This window comes from Anguilla anguilla, chromosome 6 (genome assembly GCF_013347855.1).
Source record: "Anguilla anguilla isolate fAngAng1 chromosome 6, fAngAng1.pri, whole genome shotgun sequence".
Taxonomy (NCBI): domain Eukaryota; kingdom Metazoa; phylum Chordata; class Actinopteri; order Anguilliformes; family Anguillidae; genus Anguilla; species Anguilla anguilla.
Genome location: NC_049206.1, coordinates 23,302,726 through 23,327,127, shown reverse-complemented (window position 1 = coordinate 23,327,127; position 24,402 = coordinate 23,302,726). Strand labels below are relative to the sequence as shown.

At 39.8% G+C, this 24,402-nt stretch overlaps 1 protein-coding gene across 3 annotated transcripts in view; it reads right to left on the bottom strand.

The window, feature by feature from the left end:
- LOC118229761 (F-box-like/WD repeat-containing protein TBL1XR1) overlaps positions 1-23,836 on the bottom strand; it is a 73,630-nt gene extending 49,794 nt beyond the window's left edge. For 2 of the 3 annotated variants that reach the window (XM_035422081.1, XM_035422084.1), the window contains exon 1: positions 23,530-23,836. The gene's annotated coding sequence lies outside the window, so the exon portion shown is untranslated. Of the gene's footprint in view, positions 1-21,795; positions 21,891-23,529 lie in introns of all 3 variants that reach the window. The other variant, XM_035422082.1, reaches the window with a different exon arrangement.
- Between the last annotated feature and the right edge of the window lie 566 nt (positions 23,837-24,402).

Below are 24,402 nucleotides of genomic sequence, written 5' to 3'. Positions count from 1 at the left end.
GAGTATCTTAAACGCAAATAGTCAGCCCAAACACTGCAGTGATACATTAGCCTATCAACTGGTAGTTCAAGCAAATGAGAGGAAACGCTTATGCAGCGGGGAGGGAGTAAATTTTGATTAGATACAAATGCAAGGAGGAACTCCAGGCCAGGCAGGCCGGCAGCTGCAGGCAGTGTTCGGGCAGGTAGGCCGGGGGTGGGAGCGGAAAGTGTTAAGCGCGAGCCGGCGGCGCAGAAGGGTTGTCAGGGGGGGCGGAGCTAACGCACACTGAAACTGGGTCAGCAGTTGTGCAGCTCCACAGCCCGTGGTGGTTTTACTACGAGCGCCCGGGAAACGACGATGCGAAACTCAACGGCGTCGCCTCCGCGAGCTACGGCATCAGACACAATAAGCAGAAGCGTAGATTGTCTGTAGTGGTTATGCTGCGCGGTGCGTGGAGGTCGGCTCGTGTCACGAGCGCAAAGCAAACGTTGGTTTTAGGCTAATGCTTGCGTTTTTTTTTTTTTTCACTCGTATCTGAAAACATTTTTGTCCAAACCTGCTCAGGGACACAGTGATGAACACTGACATCCATGTTGGAAATTGCACACCGTCCCTGTAGATTAAAAAAATACATCGGAGAACTGCTGGCATCAATAGTACTTTCTGAACTCAAGTTTTTTATTTTTTTTATTTCACTTTAATTTTTTTTCTTATTTATTTTATTTTTTTAATTCCCAAAATATGATTGTGTTCACAGATGGCAATCTAGTCCAATCAGACTTGTCAAATTTGGGGGTGTCTTCGTGATGCGAAACAATTTTCTAGATCAATCCATGGTTCGCATTAAACAGCGTTTGTCATTTTCTTGCTCTGGATTTTTGCTTTGGTGGTCACGCTGGGAGTGCTATGGTGCTGAAACCGCAGGAGTACACAGAAGCAGCGAGTGACATATTTAAGAACGTTATCACACCGAACACAATCGGCCTAAAAGCAGCCGCAGCAAAAATTACCTCAACTGTACAAAACTGCGTCAGCTTATGAAACGTTTTCAATTTGTTTCCTCATCTTCGCTGCAGCCCAGCTCTTCCTTTCCTGCTGTCTGCAGTTTAAATCAGAAGACGGCCGTCTCTTTTAGTCTACTGTTACTCGTCCTTTCTTCGTTCATTTTCTTTATCATTGTCAGCAGCTGATGTCAGAGCAGGATTTTCTTTTCCCCATCAATTTATGCAGCAGGCCTGAGTGCTGCATCAAATTTCCTGCATGCTGGTTAAGTAACAGAGATGCATCTGGGTGAGGAGGCTTCAGTTGATCCTTTCATTATTGCTGTTCTTTTCAAAATCAAGGGAGATCGAATGCTTTTATAGTGGGTATCAGTCATATAACGATATCTCACTTAACGGGCAGTGCACAGCTCAGGACATTAATACAATAAAAGTATTATTTTGTACATTTTGGTGGAGTTGATAATGGAAACTGATGTCAGATAACCCGCAGAAGACCTGCACAGGAGCCAGAATGGCTGGCTTTCACAGGCAATGCCCCGTGGAGGGTAGCAGCTGAGGCAGGGTGCGTAAATCTGTGCCAGCACAGCCTCCCACCCCCACGCAAATATAAGAGCTATTCCCTGCCCTTTGCATGCATGCTTCTGTGTGTACGTGGGTGCTTGTGCAAGACTGGTGTACGCATGAGAAGCAGACACTGTGTGTGTGTGTGTGTGTGTGTGCAGCTGTTTATGCGATTGTGTCCGTGTCAGAGAATGCATGCAGGGTTCTGTGTGTGTGTGTGTGAGGGACAATGTGCTCAAGTGTGTGAGTGTGCATTTATTTAAGCATTTATGAGTCTGTGAGGCAGAGGGTGTATATGTGTGTGTGTTTGTGTGCGCGCGTGTGTGTGCATGGGCAAGAGAATGTGCAGTGAGCAATGAAACCGGGCTGGGGAAATGACACTGCATCCCCAGTTATTGCAGTCATACTTTCCATGATCAAGAAAATCATTCTTTATTTCCATTCTCTTTGCCCTATTATTGTGATGTCATGAGTTATAGTAAGATTACTGACTTGGCAACATTGTCTCCCTGACTGCAATGCCCCCAATTGACTCATTCCTTGTCCATAATTTTTCATGTACTTCCACTTCATATGACAACATGGGCTGCTGACTACTAAAAAAACTGCACCATATTCTAATCTTTTGAATTAGTTAAAACAACAGCCTATGAAACAATAGAACTAGATCCCCATATATTATTTAATGACACATAAAATATAATAGCAAATGGAAATATAGCAGCAAACAGTAATGAATGGCCCAAGCGCTACAGAGTCAGAGTCAAGAACTGTACGACATCGTAATATTTTGAGTTTGGTAAAACAATGGCGTATGAAATGGGGGCCAATGAAGGGGCCAAATGCTCCAGCTCCCCCACGCAAAAAATTCTGTTAGTTGTCCAATTTGAACCCATTACTGCAATGTTCCCCCTAAATTTAAATGTATGCTTTATTTTTGGAGTAATTGCTGTTTAAACTTATTTTTTGGTATAGTGTCCCCAAGAGGCCAATTGTCACTAAACGTGGTGTGTGCCCCCCAGGACTCATGGTAAGCATGTATGCCAAGTTTGATGCCAATAGACAAGAGGGTGGCAGATATATGGCCATTCTAGTTTTAGGGCAACTAGGCCTATATTTTAACAACTCTTAAAAGTGTTCAAAATTGCAGCTTTTTTGGGTGATAACTCTACAAGAACATATCTAAATGTGCTTTTGACGAAATCCAAAATGGCCGAAAAACTAAAAATGAGCCTCAAACCACCGTGCTGCTGCCAGATATGCAGGAGATACTACAAGCATTGTTTCTCCTGATTAATTTTCCTGTTGAACTCAATGGAAAAAAAATCAGGAGAAACAATGCTTGCAGTATCTACTGCATATCTGGCAGCAGCACGGTGGTTTGAGGCTCATTTGATACCTTGGACCCTTGATGACTTAAAGCCATTTAGCCAACAAATGTGTTCCATACTGTATCAGCATAATTTACAGCTGAATCTAGTCCCACACCCCAATTCCCATAGAGATCCATTCAAATACAAAGAGGTTTTGTATCGCTTGTAGGACAACCTAACAATAAGATATCCAGACTCTGATGATGTTGATAGGTCACAGACATCAGGAAGTCATGGCATGCAAAGGATATGCAACCAAACATGACTCATTTATTAGAAATTATGTTAATTTGTCTAAAACACTGAAATGGAGGACTACGTATAAAAAGTGCTAGAATTAGGCTACAACGTGGTGAAACCAAAATGTATAATAATACCCTTTAATAAAAGCTCTGAGTCTGCACTTTGACCACGTGTGAATTGTTTGAATACAAACAGAGAAAATAAAATATTAAATCAGAAAATAACAGAAAAATGCAGGTGGTTTTAATGATGTGGCTGATCAGTATATAACAAGGTATATCAACAGATCCAGATCCACGAAGTGCTTATGAGCTGTGATGGGAAAAAAGCTCCAACTGCATGGGTAAACACCTGCCGTAGTTAGTTGTGAGTGAAAAAATTATTACATACTAGCTGTATATCGAACCCTGAAGACAGTATTTGGAATTATACAGTGTCTTATTCAAATGTCTTTCTTTCTGATGTTGACCGAAGGCATAGAAAAAATGAGGTTAACGGAAAAGGTGAGCATTTAACAGAAAATAAAACAATGGCACGCGCAACAAACCACACGTTCTAATGCATTTCTCATTTCCCGTAGGCAGGTGCATGGTGTGTACAACCCACCAGAGTCGACAGTTTGTCAGCTGAGCCACCCTCCCTCACCCCCCTTCTGAACACTACCACTTTCAACAGATATCACTTTAGTTCCATAGTTTGCTTACTGTGGCTATTTGACATTATTTCAGTTTTATTGCATGGTTTCCATTGGCTCACGCAGTTTGATTGTGCAATGAAGGATACTTTAGATATTAAACACAAGTTCCTGAAAGCATGATGGCCTTGCAGGGCTGGTGCAAGCATTGTACACGCAACTTTGGAGTTGCCTGAAGTATTTTTTTTGATTAAGACCATAAACCCCCAACACCTCTAAACCAGCCACTGTAAGACAGTCTCTTCATTGTACACAGAACCTGTCTGTGCCAATCAAAAGCAGAGAAAACTGAAATAATATCAATAATAAAATGATAATAAAATTATTAAAATATCAAAACCCAGTTCATCCCAAGAGCATCCTATTTACAAAAAAGAAAGATATGGATGTTTTTCATTTGTTTGAAATTGGATCCAACTGTATATTTGTGTCAATGGCTAAGTATCAGCACCCCTAGAGTTAAGACCTTAAAAATCCTGAGCCTGCATTTGCAAGCCGGATGTACTGTTAGTGCTTAACAGCATGGTCTGTACCCACATGCAAGATGGCAAACAACACCGCATTAGAGAGGCCTTAGTATGTTTCCATGGTGAGCATCCCCTGCAAACAGTGGGTGACTTATATAAGCATTTTCAAACAGTCTCTCATCTGTGCTTTCTTTAAGTGAAAAACAATGTAAAAATCACACTTGTTATTCTGTTTTTCTTAATCTAGCAGAAAAGGATAAAAGGCTATGTCAGTATACTCTTAGGCAGTCCAATTAGACTAACACAGACTTGTAGGCTAACTGTTACCATTTCGTATGGTGACCCCTCTTCCTTCCAAGTACTATTTCATTTCTGTTTTAATATCATTTCAACAAACACACCACAAAAAATCCTCCAGGGTGGGGGTGAGGAGTGTGGGGGGAAGGACTGCAGATGTAAGCCACCTACACTACGGGGAATATCCTGCAATAGCACAGGCCGTGTAAACAAAGCTAATTTATGCTACTGCATCCACTCCCATCTTCTCTGGTACCAGAGGTGGCACCCAGCTACTTTCAAGTGCTTATATTCCTCATAGCATCCTAGTTGGCAGCTGGTTTCCCCAGCAACCCACTACCAACACACTCCAAAAACCCCGCCCACCTTCCTTTCCCTTCAAATTGATTAAATTCTCTGTTATAGCAGGTAAAAAATGAAATGTATGTCAAAGTCCAGACCTGAGAAATAAATAGGCCTACTTCTTTTTTTCTTCACAAGCAGTCTGACAAGTCCATTTTGCAAATGTCTGGATTAGCTAGTCAAATTGTTTCAGTAAGATAAAAGCTCCAATGTGGAATTTCAGTTCCATAGACATTAACAGGCTACAGATTATGCAAAACGAACACCAGAGTTTGATACAGGTCAATTACGGCATACATGCAAATTGTTAGATTGTATTCACAACTGTCCAAACCGCATTTCAACAGTTTGAGTGATGAACTTCTCATGTCTGAAGTTCGTAACCGAATTTAGGGGGTGAAACAGAACAAACTGACGAGCTAGCACAATTGTGACTAATTGTGACAACGTAAAGTGGGAACTTTACGTTGTGGCAGTAGTAGAAACAACTGAAACACAGCCCAGAATAGGATTTACCATGATAAGTAGGCCTACACGTGAACATGTTTACATAGCCTACAAGGTAGCTACACTGTATATTACAAAGTAAAAGGGACCAAAGATTCCATTGTGAATTGTCACCTTTTCCAGCAAATAATGTAGACCTACGGAATTTAAAAAAATCTACAAACGAAACGAGCGAAAACGTATGGGTTTCAAATAGCTCATATTGCTATCAGCTAACATTGGATTTAACCGTGTTGCAGATTACAACAGGGTAGACTGTTGAAATTACCTAAAAAGTAAATAAGGTAAGATTTGGCTACTGGTAGTACTGAAAAATATTCAGGGAAATTACTCCAGAAATTGCTACTCAAATGTTAGTGCTAATTTGTATTGCAGAATTGTTATACAAATAGTTTTAATAGCTTTAATATTTTCTGCATTCCCAGTCAGTGTAAGCAGACCTGGTGTTTCTTAATGTTTGCTCAAAGCAGCATTGCACTTTACATTAAATAAAAACGAATGTGCTAAATTAGAGTTATTTCTGAACGGTACTTCAATTGTCTGCACAAGGGAGCAGTTTACAGATAACTCTGAAGCAGAGCCTCAGATCCAACGTGACCTCAAGGTCACAGATCAGAGGAACTGAACAGATACGTCAACTGCAACCTTCTGGGCATTACAAACCTTCACAAATGGCAGCACAGTGGAACATTTGTGACATCGCAATATTTTAAATAGCAAACAAATTAAGATAAAACATGCGGCCAGGGAATCGGGTAGCTTTGGTGAAAGATTTTCCATTTATTTTTAACATTTAATCATTTGTCAGCATTTTCTACAAATCTAGGCCTCTGTGTGCATAGCCATCTCATTGTTCAGGACAGTGGATTGCATTACCCCCTATTACGAAATGAATCGGCTACCTTCCTCCATGTGACTGTGCAGTTCATCCTCCCTATGGATCACACGTCTGTCCTCAACAAATAAACAGCTGGTGTGTTTTGCATTGTAATCATGTTCTTTGGTCACTCTCTCCTTATGTTTTTTTCATTATTTCCTTACAGCTACATTCAACTGTGCTGCTACTTAAGGTTTCTCCCATAAATTAAGATTCCAACACATTAGGCTGACATTGCCATTGATTGCCATGATATCAGCATACAACCGATCCAATTTGTTCTCCTTTCCCCATGAGAGTCTGGTTCCTTTTTCTTGCAACTGCACCACATTTTCAGCTCATACCTTTATTGACAAGCTTTCAACCAGTCAAAACTGCGATAAGAAGAAACACATATTTTCCCCCACATGCTGGTAATCCCCAATTTGTGAGTAATATGTCTGTGCAAACAGCTTCTGCTGGCTGGACAGCATTGCCAGATTGGGCAGAATCCTACCCAATTTAGATATTTGTTTGTTATTGTGCGGGGGGAAAGGCTTTGGGAGACTTGTCATACTTTTGGCTATTTTTTGTTATGTTTGTTTGTGGTTTTTTTCTTCTTCTTTCAGGTAATCTTTCAAATTCATTCATTCATTGCACCTGCAGCCTCCATTTAGTGGCTGCCTTTGTTTTAATTTGGAGGCTATCTCTAAGCTTTACACTGTTATGCAGGCCGCTATGCAAGGGGGTAACGTTAGTTTGAATATCTGGGGGTTGAATGCATATAACCCGAGAATGGGGGGTAAAAACTATTTTAAAGAACGGCTGTGAAACAGTCATTTCTGGTGAATTGTAAGGGGAAAATACTACAGATCACAAATCAGTAAGACTGGGTTTGTCACTGAAAATATTGGCTGAAGACGCGGAGCAGTCACAGCAAAGTTGTTGAAAATTACAGAAAATGGAAAAAAGCGGAAGAAATCAGTTTTTTAACGTCAGTTCATTAAATTAATTAATAGATTTCATGTGCAGCTGTGAGAAGCGACTGAAATAACCAAGTGCTTGAGTTGCAAAAAAACACAAAACAACGGGCAGTTGCCGGCTGCTTGGAACAGCCTACGGGTGAAATACACTGATAGGCTGGTGCATTTAATCGATAAATTGGGGCCATCACAGGAAGAAAGAGCATGCTAACTATGCTGAGTATTCAGCCAAGCAGCTATATATTTTGTAGGCGCACAACATTTCTGAGTTGAGAATAAAATTATTTTATCACATCTGAGTCTGACGGTGTTTACTGACACAATAGGCCTAGCATTAAGACTTTATCATGATGGAAAAACCGGGACACTGATATGGGTTTTCATGCGCTCATGCATTTTCTATACAACACCCGGCCAATATGTATTCTAAAAATATATTCATACCAAGCTAGGAATCGATTTTGAATCAAGCACATTATGCAATCACTCGATCTGTGAAATAACTGAAAACCACCATCCCTCGTTGCATAACCCCAATCCCCCCGGTAAATTACACCCTTGCTGCCATGTCTTTTATCTTTATTTCTGAATGCAAAGCCTAGGTGATGTTCACTGCTAAGCAGCCTATGTTTCTATGGTGCTGAAACTGAACTTGCTGTTTGTGTGCACAAGCTAGCATAAGTGCACCTGTTTGCTGCCCCCGTTCTTGCAAATTAGCATGTTTTTTTCTTTTTTAATTTGTGCAAAATTATTTAAGTCCGTCACCATCAATCGCCGAACCACGATTTCCTCATCAAACAATCTCCACAGAGAAGTGTTTTCAGGATGTCAAACTGGAGATATGGTCCAAGCTATTCTATAAAAAGCAGGTCTACAGTGGGGGTATTATACCTGTGTTGACGACAGATGCGCAACCTTCTCCATACTGACAGACAGCTGGGTGAGTTCCCAAAGCATTGTTGTGAGAGCTAATTAGTATGGCTTTTGTATTTAATTTCACATTTCCTGGGTCACTCAGCACCTTGACCATCACCTTCGCTTTCAATTAGCAGACAGGGGAAAAATGAGGTGTGATGAACCAAAGCGAATTTCTTGAAGGCAAAAACAAGTGCGTGTCTGCTCTGTCTTTCAAACACAAGGTTTTGTGCAGACAATGCCAGTTTTTCCACATGTGTTGAATTTCCCCACAAACCTTATGCAAAAAATGTAAAAATGTAGACTAGTAAAAGATAACTTGCCTGACTAGACAAACTCTGGAGCTTATTATTCTTTATAAAACCTAAGGTCAATAAGGCAAGGAAAGTATATCGGCAAAGGATAACTAAATATTATTGAAAAACAAAGCTAAAACAAACATACAAGTAGGCTATAAATGAAGAGAGGACAGTAAGTACTAATATGTCGCTGGAAATGGTTTGTTTCCATTTAAAGGTTGCACAAATATTGGTTCTTGCCATTTCTTTCCCAAAACATTAGACAGCGTTTGTTCTGTTTAAAATTTTAAAATGGCAAGTTAGCCACACAAATGAATACCACTTCCCATAATTGTTTGGCAAAACAAATTACTTAGGCCAACATGAAACCAAATTACAGCAAACAATGTCTGCCAAATTCCTGGCACACACTAGCCAAAGCTATGCCATCTTCTATTTCCTACTTACTTTAATGCACTTTGGCCCTGATGTCTTTTTCCATTGAAAGCAAACAAAATATGGCTTTTCAAAGTCACGGCAAAACAAGGATTCAGAAGTGTATGGAACTCAGCAACATGCTGGAATTCTAACGGCTGACTGAATGTCGCATCATTCGCTCGCCTTAGGCTGAACTGCTGCTGGATTTACACCAAATGCTCCAACGTAACCCCCCCCCCCCCCCCAAACATTCAGCCGCATGCAAACTGCTTGATGTAGTTTGAAGTGCATGTGTGCGACAGTAGTATGCTACAGTGTGTACTGGTAAATTGCATTATTAGAAAATTTTTGAGATGCCCTTTTCAGGATGGACTTTGTATGGGCCTACACGCTATACAAATGAGGCCAAAAGCGATTCCAATTAGCCTACACCGAGGCAGAACTTCCCCTGCATCGTGAACAGGATGTCCTTGCGAGGAAATGGCCCTGTTCCTTTCATACGATTAGTGCATGCAGGGCTGCTCTCTAAACAGTAAGACTATTTTGAGCTGACAGCAGGGTGTCTGCCGCAAGGACTACACCACACATTGGGGGCGCAGAAGTATTTGCACGTATCTACAACGATGTCACAACGGGAGTTAAAACCTCAAAGAAACTGGAGCAGAAGAAGATCAGGAAGGTCTCCAAAAATATTGAACGTTTGATTGTGTGGCCTGATAAATGTGAGGATTTATCATTTGGGCATTTACTGTGCAGCGCCATAAAAACAAATCTGACTTTTGTAACATTTTACATCGCAAGGCAAAGAAGTACACAAAAAAGTGCGGAGAACCGCTGTGGGCAGGCCAATTAGAGACCCTAAATTGCCCATAGGTATGAGTGTGTGAATGGTGTATGTGCCCTGGGATAGATCGGGTGTATTCCTGCCTCTTGCCCAATGCACGCTGGCATAGGCTTCAGCACCCCCCGTGACCCTGCTCAGGATAAGCGTGTATAGATAATGGATGGATGGATAATTAGAATTGCAGAATGCAGTAGGGGTCACACTACCAGAAATAGCTACTTGTTTTAAGCGGAAACACAGTTAGTTCATCACAAATGATAACCCCACCCTCTCCACTCCCAACCAGGATAGCACATCTACAAGTTAGCTACCCCTCAATACTTTACATGCAGCTGCCTACAACAACACAGTACGATGACCAGATACGATACCGGTATAGCCAGACAGAAAACGGACATAGCATTATTGGTCATGGAGAATATAGGCAAAAATATTTAAGAAGGATAAGGACCTACAAAATTCAAGACCTGCTTTTATTATGTTCAATACATAATAAAACCAAGTCAGACCGGGAGACTGCGGTTATTGACAGCTAGCCCGCGAGTCGGTTTCAATAATTGATTGCATTCTTCATACTGCTAGTCACGTTTATCCCTTTCCCCCGAGAGCGAGGAGCCCGAGACTGACCCCATTAACAGGAACGCGCTCCGACACGGTGCTTCCAACATCTCGCCTCGCTTCTCGGATCTTATCGAAGGGGCACGTCGAGCCATGCCCAGTACCCGCGTCTGCGGTCGGATGGGAAACCGGGACGGCAAGGAGACTGAAACGAGACCGCGTGGCAGTGAAGCCAGCGAGGCTTCAAACGAGCCGCAACAATGCGACCCGCATGTGCTCAACGCGTGTGTCTGTGCAACACGGATCAGCCCTCTCTCCTTGACTTGGTCACGGAAATGGAACATAGTCAGAACCGTACCAAATAAACCTTTCTTAATTGCTTTATTTCCACCACAGTCTAATAGGGAGTTGATTGAAATAATGAAAAAGAATAGCAGTAGCATATGCTAATGTGTTTTGTGACAGCAAAATTAGTCAACATTTACTTGGCCACTGATTAGGCCTATATTCAGGAGAATTAATTTATCAGCCTGCAAAGTTGTATGGCACTGGATATGGATCCATGTCAGACACCACAACCCTCTAACTCCAACCGTGATCTTCACTCCACACTGGCATCCATTTAATATCACTGATCAGGATCCATGAGGGATCCACCTTCAGAACGTTATCGCAGAGACCAGGTTTCTCACGTTATCCAAAACACAGGCCGAATACAGAATCACATGTAGCCTAATGCTAACTAAAGTTTTTCTATCTATGCATGCACATTTTCAGATATCACTGGCTGTTAAAAGCTAGTAAAATCCACATTTCTTTTTTTCATACCTTTTTTAAGAATGTAGGTTGCAATATGCCTGAAATTGAGCCTACATATTCACCCTTATTAGCCTAGGTTAACCGCAATATGCCAATGGGGTACAAACTCCATTTTGAAGTGTATATCATTATTATCAAAAATGATTATATTTATGAAGAATACTATGAAATTACGACAATTAGATACGCTAAGAAATACCAAAATATTAAGAGAAATAATAGGTGCTTATCAGTAGTATGGTTTCCCACAGACCTATTCAGCCTTGGGGGAATTATCTTGCTGCCAAGACTAGACATCAGAAAAACAAATGCTCAAATCTACTTCTCAAAAGAAACTTGAAAGTATCTGTTTAAATGCAATGCCTGAAAAAAGACAAGTAGGCCTACATACATACCAAGGTTTTATTTAGATCCACACACCCTCACATCCTTTCAAGACATACTGGCTAGACAATACAATGTAGTAGAATTCTATGCAGTTATTACTAAGCTACTGCATGAGATACGTGGTCATTGGAAGGGTTTAGATTACATGGCAGCCATATGCCCGTTGTTGTGGATGCCCAGAATGTTGGCCGTAATTACCTGCACAGAAATGTGTGCCTTGCTTTATAATCTCTATTTGCGATGGTGTCTTCTAGAGGAGAGAATAATTCTCCTCCAGAATTATTGTTTCATAGTTTGTCAAAATGGCACTGTTCTGAACCTTTTTTTCCCCTTGATATTTTCCATCCAGATGCCAGCCTCTTGCACTTAATGGCTGGCTTGTTACCCCACACTTTTATTGTGCACTATTACAGCATTGACATCAACCGCACGCCTGCAGTATATAGCTACATTAACCTAACAGGAGAGAATCCAGGAAAATTCTTTGGTTACCATTTAGCTAGCTAGGTTTGGTGCTTCTTCACTGTGATAGAAATACATAGTCATCCTCATCTGAGAATTAGGCTAACCAGTACCTGCCATGCCATATATTTGTTTGATGGTACAGACTAAATAAACACTGTTACTAAACAAGCGTACAAATGTATGCTCCTTTCTCTTATGAATTTTGATTGTATGAATGGGATAAGTGCTTTTACAATGTTGCTTTTGGCCTTGATGCCCTCATTTTTGCCTGCGTGCCTTATTTGGATTACCGAAGGCCATGATGGGCTTCCCTTAAAAATGAGTAAATGTGATGCCTGGTCCTTAAGTATAGGCCTAATTTCTGAACACTGAATTTGAAGTATGCTTCAAAATAAATGAATAACATTAAACATTATAGGCTAATAGAGAATAAACAAAATGTCCACACATATTTCACAGATCCTGGCTGTGTTGTCCATCATCATAAAAATGGTTAAAACAGTACTGAGCACAATCAAATGTAGGCTACGTGTTGACATAAATACATTGATGGTTGGTCAAAAATGTATGAAACATTTTTTTTTCAGTCTTGCAAAATATGAATGGCTCTTCACAAAACAGCACACTATTTATATGTTATAATTAAGCAAAAAGCCCCCTTGTCAAACCAGAGTTCCTTCCTTACATTCAATTTACTTGAATGAATGTGCCTGCCCGTGAGTTTATAGAGCTGATAACAGGCTACTGTTTTCCGTATTTGCAGATCCGGTGTTCTGACAAGCTATAACCTATCCCTCAGGATGACCTACTTACTCAAGCTGAGAGTGCACTCCCACGCATATGTCTGAGCTAGTTTATCTAAGATTAAACAATCTGCAGTGCTAGCTAACTAGACTATATCACGTCAGGTATCTTTCCATTAGTTTTCCATAAGACAGGACTCTTTTATTTCTGAGTAGGAAATTGGATAAAACCAACCCTGTTGCGCAAAATAGTTCAACTTAACGTGAAAACAAACTTGCATGGGATTTTATTTAGAACACTTATTTGGTCAAATTGCACATCCCAACAGATATCAATAAATGAAAAGCTCTAAGAAAAAAATCCGGTCTCTCTGACTGCCCCAGGCTCTGAAATCAGCCACTCCAAATTTTACAGTGCCTGAATTTTAACAGCCAATCAGGACAGCTCCTTGCAAGGAGGCTTCCCTACCAGCCTGTCAATCCTGTTGTGTGTTCACAGCACTGACAGAGCAGGCAGGACGGGGCCAGTTACACAGACGCAGAGCAGAGATACTGCAGAGTGCTAGTAGAAAACGAAACAAGCATGGCAGGGAAAATGTGCTACAATTACCAGCGCCGCCTTTGCCTACAATGGCATACACTAATTTTAAAAAGCAAGTAAAAAAAAAATAAGAAAAGATTTTGACCAAAAAGGGATTGACCCGAGCAAGAGCCCAATTAAGACTGAACATTGGGTCGGCTTTTCCGCAATGGCAAGAACTTCAAAAGTGACGCTGAGGTTGCTGTATTTCTACTGGACAGACAATTGTTTCGCTTGTTCTATTCCTGTTCTATTCTAACACCCCAAACTGTGTAGCCGACATAGTTACTCAGTCACTTGCAGCTGCTTCATCGACAAACGTCATGGGTGAAATGTGCTGTAGCAAAAAATCTTTTTAATTCAAAATAAAGTTGAACTGTATAGTATCGCTAACCTTTTTTTTTTTTACTTTTCTTAGCCTTGTTACCGCAGCCAGCCAAAATCTATTTTTTAAATAACACGAATTGCATATTTTAATGGTTAGGCCTAATCATACTGTATTTTAGATCACTTTTAAATTACAATATCGGCATGGCATTATTCTGCCTTGCATATTTCATAGAAGAGAAGGTAGCACAAAATGAAAAGAAGCAATGGTTTTCAGACTTGCCTGACTGTTTTGAGCACCAGCTAGATCATCCTGAGCAGGTAGGTCTATTTGTCAGAACACCTGCTCGCAGTTAAAGATGTGCGCCTCTACAGTATAGGCCTACTGGTTACCGTAATTTAAACCGTAAAGCGTGCAATCTACTGCTTCAGCAATCAATTAATTGTTATAAAGAAATCCACTAGAAAACAAATCAAGCCCACACTGTGGGTCTCTGGGACCAGGGCTTGTGCTGCATTAGAATGGGTTGTATAAGCTAATGGATTGTCTCAAGCATTGAACAGGCCTAAACAACAGGCCTGAAGAGAAAAGAAATCGATTTCTTTTCTATTCGCATCCTGTGCTACCTTCTTCCCGATTACCATCTGGATGTTTGGCAGCCTTCATTCCTGTACGCCCTGACGTAACTAGCACATAAGGAAGAAGTGTCAGACACTGGCCGCAATCAACAGATTCACACACATCATCAGAATCACGCCTTGGTAACACCTCAGCAGCAAACAGACGATACCCCTGATTGTGCATTGGATATCTTGGGGCTGTGCACAAAACTTTATTCGGTAAATAAATAAATTTGATGAAAAACAACGTACAAAAATGCCAAATTACTCACACCTGCCTATATGTCATTCACTCAAACTGGAAACTAGGCCTGCCATTAAAAGTAGCTACTGATATCAAAATAACGTCAAGTTACAAGAAACAATAATGGCTATCTTACCTCAAATTAAACAAGCTGTATTCCAAAGCAATGCTATTCAATGTCTCCTAAATTGTTTCAAGTAACTTGAAGAAGAAGAAGAAAGGCTTTATTGTGTGGATGTGTGAAGTTGTTTGTGAATTCTGGCTGTCGAAATTAGGTCAGAAGGTACAGAAATGAATGTTTTTCAAGGGCTGAGAGTCTGTGGTCATTGTGGTTATTTCTGTAGGGAACCCTGAAATGTGCTATACTCCCAGTGTTGTATAGGTATGGGGCATGCCGCCATCCCAATAAATAAATAATACTATTATTCCATTTTCCAACACAACCTTATGGCTTGGTCGCATGGAATAATCGTATTTATTTAGTTATGAGACATTAACTGTACATACTGCGAGATAACAACTATGCAAAATATTCACCATAACAAACAAACAGACAAGGTTTTTTGCAGAACGCTGATATGATATGAAGATATGAAGACATGCACCGAGGGAATAGGGAGCACTTGCCAACAGAGCACCAGTCAAGTAACCTGTGTAATCGGACTTAGTTTTTTTGCACAGATCTTGCTCTTTGGCATTCAAGTTACGGAACAGCGTGGCATTTTCCGCAGCGGACCTTGAGAAATCAGGTCAAAGGACGCCAAAGCAATGCGCGGCAAGAAGCGGGCCTGCTTATGCCTGGCGATTAGAATTCAACCGATGCTCAAAAAAAAAAAAAAAAAAAAATCAATACTGTGTTACTGGGGCGCACCGGTGCTGGAACAGAGCTGACTTTAGATTCAAAGGAACAATGGAATGCTTTGCAGTCTCCAGCTTTTCGGCCCAGGGGACCCTGCAGCACTAGTCCAATATGAGCTGCTGAGCCTGCTTTGATGGAATTCACGGTTTGTGCCAATTTACGTTTCCTACTTCCTCCCCTCCTCCTCGCCGCGGCTCCGCTCTATTTATGGAAACCACAAAGCATTCCTCTCTTTTTCCCCTTAAAGAGATATTTCCTCAGACGACTGAATGCCAAATTGTGCTTCCTGTCTGCATTATCGGCCCGCAGTGTCTTTTGTGATCTGTTCGGAAGTACGGTTAATTTTTGCGCTTACTTCAACGGCTTCTGCTCTTGTACGTGCTCAAAATTTCCTACAGGCCTAATGGCTTTATAAGGCAACACAATATGGCTGCAAGGAAAGATTGTTACTATTTCTTGAACTTTTGTCTTTCTCCTTTCCTGCTTTTTTATTCTTCCCCTTCTGAATTTGTAGTGTTTACATGATTGCCAAATCCTCAAATACCCCTAATGGTATGTGCCCTTGTTGGTTTTTTCCTTTCTAAACAGCCCACTTTATCCGTTTCAGCCAATAACACCATCTGTTCGTTGTAGCTTCTCGCGCAGAGAACGCCGTGGGGAAACCTTGTGTTAACGGGTGACCTTCAATTGGACTGTTAGCACTAGTGATCAGGTTGTCTGGTTAATTGTGAAAATAGTCTTCCTAGTGCCCTGGTGTTCAACAGGTTAATTCAATATTCCATTTATTAAGCCAATACAGATGTTGAATTCTGACAGCCACACGGTATTGTATCCGTGTCAAAAAAAAAAAACATGATGTCACTGCCCATATCAATATGCAAAAAACTGTACTGCAAGTTGTGGAGACAAAACAAATGTTAAACTCTCTACCAGTACCAATAACACTGGGGTCTGACTTCATTTTTGTATACATAAGGACATAACTGAATTCAACCAATTAATGATAATATTGCAGCTATATAAAGTCATATACTTTAAATAGCTTCAAACAGCTCTGAATGTTGATGGTAAAGATATAAGCTGCAGCTGGTTTTCTAGCTAGCACTAAGCCACTGCCACTTGGAAGTCCGACAGCAGCGACCATGGAACTCATTGTGTGCCGGTATACAATTGCTAGGATAGACACGGCACAAAACAGACCACCGACCAGCGCCGTCCGAGAAACTGACCGAAAAGGAAATGGCTCTGGAGCTTAAACCACGCCTTTAGCTGGAGAAGCATTTCTCGCAATTTGCTCACCAGGAAAAACTGCAAACCCCCCCCCACCCCCCCGGCTCTGCTCAGAATATATGGCCTCCTCTCCAACAACATATTGAAAAAAAAAACAGAAAGAAAAAAAGGAGTTCCCTCGAAAAGGCCAGACACAGCTTGAAGGGGGGAGGGGGCTTTTTGAGAGCAAACAGACCAAAGCCACATACTTTCACTCTGTGGTGAAAGAGTGAAAATCAACTAATAGCCACAATAATAAACGTATCCCCATTTAAACACAAAATAATAATTTAAACATATAACAATCAGTTATTACACAATAAGGCCTTTGGCTATCATCCAACATGAATTTCACATGCGTTTCCTCAAGGTCAAGCCAGAGAGTTTCGCGCTGTTGCCAAAACCTACTCGAATAACCCTGCAGAACTCGTTTCTCCAAATACCGGAAAGTAGCCTCTGGGCAGGGCAAGTCCTCCAAAATCGCAAAAGGGAACTGAATTTAGATCTGTCTAAATATGCTGTTCTGTAAAATAACCCAAGCATCTCCATTGCACAGTATGCACTTAGCTAATAGATTGTCAAGCAATGGGATAGTTTGTAACGCATACTAAGGAAAAATAATTGCTTGTATATTCTACAATGAAACGGGGCCAAATAAGATAGGCCGCAGTCAGTCCGTAACTAAAAAGCATTAATGTGTCGGGCTGCATACCACCAATTTCCTAATTTCTGGAAACTCAAAAGTAATGTGCACATTGATATCTGGCACACGTTCAAATTATCAAAACATGGCACATGAAATAAGAAATTATGAAAAGACTCATCAGAGCACAACACCATTAGACCTGTATTTAAGTGGGTGTCATCCATTTCCGAAAACATCATTTAGCCTCATGTATCAGCAAGCAGAATGATTGTTCCACACATTAATTTGAATTAAATGGAAAATAGATTGGCTATTTGCTCCATGAAATAGCAAGAAATTGCAAATATTATGAACCACAAAGCCATACCATGAAGATATGCGTTAAACAGCACAAACAGATGTTTTAAGAAGTAGGACTGACTCACAAATAAAATTCATAAACTCCATATAAATTCCCACCAAACACGGAGCTCCAGTGAGCGGTAACTTATTTACTTGAGATGCCCAATTGTGGATTTTCAGCATGCTTTTACATTTCAGTGCTCGGATGGTTTTGCAAGGAAACCAAAAAGAAAGCCTACAGACTGGCCTACATAAGAATTAAAATGAGAGAGAAGCTGCAAGATGAAAGATGGGGCATGCAGTAATGTACACTTATGAGAGTATCTCCAGGGACTGCTGAGTGCTGCTGATAATGTACAAACGCTGCGTTAGCTCAAATGTGTTTCGGTTTGCACTCTGCGGCCAGCTGTCTCAGTCATCAAGCGCCAATGGCAATCAGAGTTTTTTTTTTTTTTTTACTAACCTACACAGCTGTGATCAAGAATACGAACATTAAAAAGGTCGTCTATGTGAAAATTAAAATTAATTTCAATAAATCGCGATTAAATCTTCAGTGCCATTAGTATCAAACATTCAGGAAAGGATTTAATAAATTAACCTTGGGTCAGACAAGAAAATATTCAGGCCTGCAGGGCTGATGTTGATAATGACAGGCAATTCATGATACAAAAAGACTTCAAAGAGACGCATCTTGTGATTAAATCGGCCTGTTTCATTGAATTCATAATTGTGTGTGTTTCATTAAAAAACATGTAGTGATCATTATGCTTCATGGAAACAAAAATTGCACACTGCTGAAGAACATTTGTCAGCAAAATAAACCATAGCCTATTAGGATATGAAAGCATTCCATGTAGCATATTACGACAAACTGTTTAGTATACAGCTAGCAAATAGCAAGAAATACAGACAGACAACCCGCTAGCAAACAAATTATTATCAGGTGGTAATTTGAAGCTGGAAGCCAATCACACAGCCTGTGTCTTAACTAGCTGAGGAGAGGTTAAGTAATCATAGCTACATATTATTTGAAAGAGTAGCACTCAATGAAAATAGTTGCTAACCAGCTAGCTAGTAGCTACCACATACCATATATGAATGACTGTACTGTATAGGGTAAGAAGACACTGTCATTTTTAAACAGAGCCACCTGCACCAGAAATGAGAGGTACATTTACTTTCAGTGCCAAGAACATAATGTCTGGCAACACAACATTTTGTAGAATCATTTTATTTTTTCAATAACTGAATGAATTCAAATATGGACCCTAGGATCTGAGATGTATGGGCCAAAAGATTCTGGTCACTGGACAAGGTTTGGCCTAAGCATATTTACAATGTTATGTTTGTTATGACTATGACAAGAGAAAAAAATGTTTTCACCTTCACCCACAGCTTAATTAGCTAAATAAGAACATACATAATATAAATCTGCACTTATGTGCAGTTTTCGACTGCTTTGCTCGCAGTCAACCATCTCCCACGGTCCCACCCTCGTCCACTGCAGGTATGCCGTACGTAGCACCAAAGCCGTAAATATTGAGTTTACTAGGACAATAAGAAATTATTAAAAATAGGCTAATAGTGAAAGATAATTGTTTATATATATATATATATATATATATATATATATATATATGCATACTAAAGATTTGGCAACTTATTTTAGATTGTCAGGCTGAAGCTGCAGGCACCATGATCCAGCCCACCCCTCCTCCCTCTACCACTGGTGCCAGCCAAGTCCAAAGCCCCTTCATGCTTGCAGCTATACTGGGAGTGGGAGGACTGCTAATTTTCTAGGTTCTGAATTCTGTTTGTTTTAACCTTATTAGCCTTCTGCTGTAAGGAATATTGTTTATTTTATTCATTTATTTGACATCTACATCAATAAGAGTAGTAGTTTGATGAAATCCTAACAATGTCCATCTCTAGCTAGAACACTGCCCCCTCTGGTCAAACACATTGCGTCACACAGAAACATACAGAAATGATTTAGAACTTTAAATAAATACCAGATTTACAAGGCGTAGGCAGCCTTTTGGACTTGTTCCCAGGAGGTGGTTAAAATAACTCACAGTCAGGTGGCCAGGCACAGGAATAGAAAGGGAAATCCAGATTATGCAGTGCACCTTCCTATTGTCAAATGTTATCAAATTGCTTCCCAATTCGATTTCACAAATGAAATAAGTGTGACCTATTTTGACTTGCATCCTGACCGCTGTGTTCATTTATATGCTTAAATCACATTTAATGAAGTCATAATCAGTTGTATGCTTAAGAGAATCAGGGCTGGGCATAATGCTAGTACACAGTTTGTTACACCCACCTCCAATTAAAAAAAAGTTCAGAATTTTTGTCACTGTTGTACTGTAAGTACAGCCGGTTAGCCTACTGTCATGTCACCCTTTGAAGAAAGTGAAAAGGCTTTGGCACAGTGAGGCAATGGGGACACTGAGCTGTCGGAGGTGTCATCTTTCTAACACGACATAAACTAAGGTCATGACTCATTGTGTGGTCATCAATATCCCACTGCTTACTGGAGTAAAGGAGTTGAAAACCATGCATCTTGGCCGTAGTCCAGAGTGATCTCTGTTGCCCTGTTTCCATTGCACAAAACAGTTCAGGAACCATCCGTACCCAGAACTATCAGGAACCATTCCTTTAACTGGATGAATTACTGTTTGCCTTACCACATCAACTGAAGTGTGGTAACCATTCATATTTGGGGTGTTAATCATTTACTGTACCATTTGAACAATACATTTTTTTTTTAATTAAAGTTAAATATTATGTCAATTTGGTATACAGTTAATTTAATATGTGTCCTTTATTTTGTCCAGCTTCAAAGCTGTATCAGAGGCAATTCAGTTCGCAAAAGGTTTCTATGCTCTTGATTCCACCTCCCATCAGTTCCTTTGTAAAAAATCTAAGGCAAAATGCCTTTGGAATGTACTCTGACTGCATAGTAAACAGCCTCTTAAATGAGCAAGCCACTTGATTACGTCCATCAGTTAGCCTATTTCCACTGCATCAGTACGGAGTGATGGATTTCATTTTGATTTGGGCCAAAGGGGGGGAAATGTGTTTACAATTTCTATTTTAAGTAGGCCTACTAGTTTTACTGCATGCTGAATCGATATCAGTTGGTGGTGAATACTAGTGCTCTGACTCATTTTACTGGTGTTATGATTTCAGCCTACTTTATTTATTTATTAATTAATTAATTTATTTTTTTATTTTTTTATTAAGCAGACCTGTATTTCAAACTGACTAGAATTGAACCATTTCTTAAAATTAGTTGAAAGAAGGGCTGGGCGTATACCTTATTTTTAGCTATGCCTGTACACATTCTCACAAGGGTTTAGCAATACCGCTGCAAATGGTATTTAATTGTTTTTCATCAAATGAATATTAAAAATTGCACATTGAAACAGTATGATTAAGAATTTAAGACATAAACTTAAGGTGACTTGTCTGTTTGGAATTAATTGCCCGCATTTTCATAAAAACACAACTAACATATGCAGCTTGCACATTCAGAGTTTGATTACCATCCGATTTTTTTGTTATTCAATATTTCACACTGTTCAGTGTCCATATTCCTAAAAAGAACAGTAACACTAATTAGCTATTAGCCTACTTCATTTTGATTGATCCCTATTTTTCAGTTACGGTACAGACCATTTCAGTTTGCTTCTTATGTAATTTCAGGGTAGTGTCGGGTAAACAGGACCAATTTACACGTTGTTGTGTCGAAATTGCATTGTGTCTATTTTGTCTTAAAATAGCATACATTTTACAAAGCATGTTTGTGTGATTCCTTGATTTTCATTTTCATGTTGTGCAAAAAAATAGTGTCTGGTAATTTGGATTGGAAAACCAAGTACCATCATTGGCCTACCATCAGTAATATGAAAAACATCATGCCATGATATTTTGGGCATATAGCCCAGCCCTAGCTTAAAGCAATTTTCCCTGACCGCAACAGCGCTTGCTACATAGCTAGCAGTCATTGTTGTGTTCAATACCATGAAATTACCTGTAATCAATATGGAATTAAATTATGAATTATGGAAATGGCTAGGCCTAATAGTTATTCAGTCGTTTTAAAAGAAATCAGATAAATAAATTTCTAATTTTGTGCTTTTTACCATCCGAAATTCACGTCTGTCGGACTTGTGCATCATCTGGGAGGTAGTCCATGCCTGCAATACTTGATGTGATGTTCTGTCGTTGTGTAAAATACCTTACATAATGAAAACAAAATTTCAGATGCAACGATAATTCATTAAAGCTCCCCTAACCAACATCACAGTAGTTCTTAGAAACAAAACATCACCCTCCAGAATTAATATCCACATTCAAACGCTTCTCTCTTCTATGTGGGTCAAACGAAAACACACCAAAAGACAACATTTTACATTTGACAACATGCTTTAAAAGGCGTTTAACCAGAAATAGCTCAATACATGTTAAATTGAGCATTCTGAGACATGAGAAGTACTATTATAAGCAGTAGTAGGACAGCCACCTTCAGTTTATCGTACACTGCCACAGCTAAAATACAGCCTTCCCCTCCCCCACCCTTTCCTCCTTTGAGCTATCTAGCAGCAGAATTACATAACTGTGCCTACTGTAATTTCAGTGTGTGTAGAGTGCTAAAATCTACCATTTAGAACCAAGACACTTTTCTCTATCTCAAGAAATAATCACCTCAACACAACCGGAAAATACCCACTGATATAATAACATTAAGGGTTTAAGAAAATATCTGAACTGGCACTGGATAAGAGCACAGTTAAGTGATTGTGATGTAATGTAAAGGAAATAAAATGTAGTCCCTGTCCCCTTCCATCATAAGAGAAATGTAGCACAGTTTAATAAAATTATTTCCCACAGTCTAAAGAGTGTGTATGTGGTTTTCTGCCACTACCTTTGGCCTCCCACACCTGATTAGCAACATGTTTCAAAGTCTGCCCCATACTTATATGGAACTGTAGAACCACAAACACTCACCTTTGTAATAATGGATATGGAAATTCTTCAAAAGTCATTGACAGATACTTTTGTGTAGTTGGATACGTAGCTAACATCAGTTAGATGTTTTCTGTAAATATGTAGCTAGTTAAATGTGGATATGTGCTAAATATACAAAAAAAATAAAACAAAAAACTATACTGTAATCTTAATATAAATCCACATATAGCTCACTTCAGTATTTTGTTTTACAATTGTTGTGTGTTTTCGTGTAAAAGCAGCTTACATCTAGTGTCAGTGAGCTTAAGATCCCTTGGCTTTGACTGTGACATCCCCTCCCCCACTCGCCATGAGTTGGACCACATTGCTGTCATATGCCGCCGTTTTTCTTCTTTAAAACGGCCTAAAATCCCCACAGTGTGGTCCCATTTGACTTTAAAAAAGCTCCCATTATCGAATTGTCAATAAACCTCCATCTCATAAAGATATAACCACATTTTCTATTTTAAAAAACGATTCTAAGGTCTGGCCGCGTCTACATGTTGGCCACCATATCTACAATCTTAATTTCACGAAGAATACATTAACACTAACTCCTTGTTTTCAAGTGGATATCGATAATAAAGCTGCTAGCATTTATACAATTAATGTGGCTAGCTAACTAGCTAGCGAACACAGGCCAGCCTACACATAAGACTTCTGCATTCAGAAAAACACACACTGCCCATCCCCCTCCTCGGTCACTGATACTGTAACGTTATTCGCCACACATCCTTGTCAGTAAGAGGATATATTGACTATAATTACACAATGATCACACGTTAGACACAAATGAACAAATGTATGACGTTGTCTTTCCGTGCAGTTCTGCAAAACGCCTTAAAAAGCGATAGAAAGAGAGCGCTTACTTTAAAATCCAGATCACACAAGATGTGCCTTCTGTGCTGGTGTCGCTTGTGTGGAATTTCCTCCCAAGTGTTTTTTTTTTTTTTTTTTTTCAATGTGGTAGTAATAAGGCGTTATAGCCCCAGATGAAGGCGACGGATAGGTAGTTAAGTTTCCAGACAAGCGTCTCGTTATGTTCAGACAATTATATTTATTTAATAAGAGCTAGAAAATAGATACTGAAGAGAAATTGAGGAACATTGTAAGGCTGTCAGCAGAGAAAAGAGCCAAACCGTTCAGGAGCAGCCAACGGCTTCAGACACTCAAACACAGAAGAAGTGACCTTCCAAGCAAAAATGAGGCAGGCTTAGCAACGTATTGCTTCTGCAGCTGTTTACACACTCGATGCAGAAAGGACACATCATGCATTAACCAGTCTGTTCGTTTCATTACCAGGGGTTATTACTTGCTCTTAGCAGGAAGAGCGCATTTGAAAACCAACAAGTCATGAGTAAAAGTCGTTAAAAAGACCATAATTCCCACACATTATTTTGATTGTTAGATAGGGAAGTTGTATTTATTTATTTATTTGTTTGTTTATAGTTACACCATTGTGTGTCTGTATGTTTGTGTGTGTGTGTGTGTGTGTGTTGGGGGTTGGGGGGGGGGGCGGTTGTTTGGTGGTTGCCCAAATTTAATTGCCTTTTAGGAGTTCTATAATAACAATAATGAATGGATTATTAAAACACACAATATTATCAAAAAAGAAAACTTTAAAAACCAAACTAATTCATGGTTGCAACTGAATTTATTCGGCTTGTGGTCATCCAAAGACTAACACTCATTTAACACTCATACAGGATACAAAATGTATGAGCCCAATTTTGATGTTATTT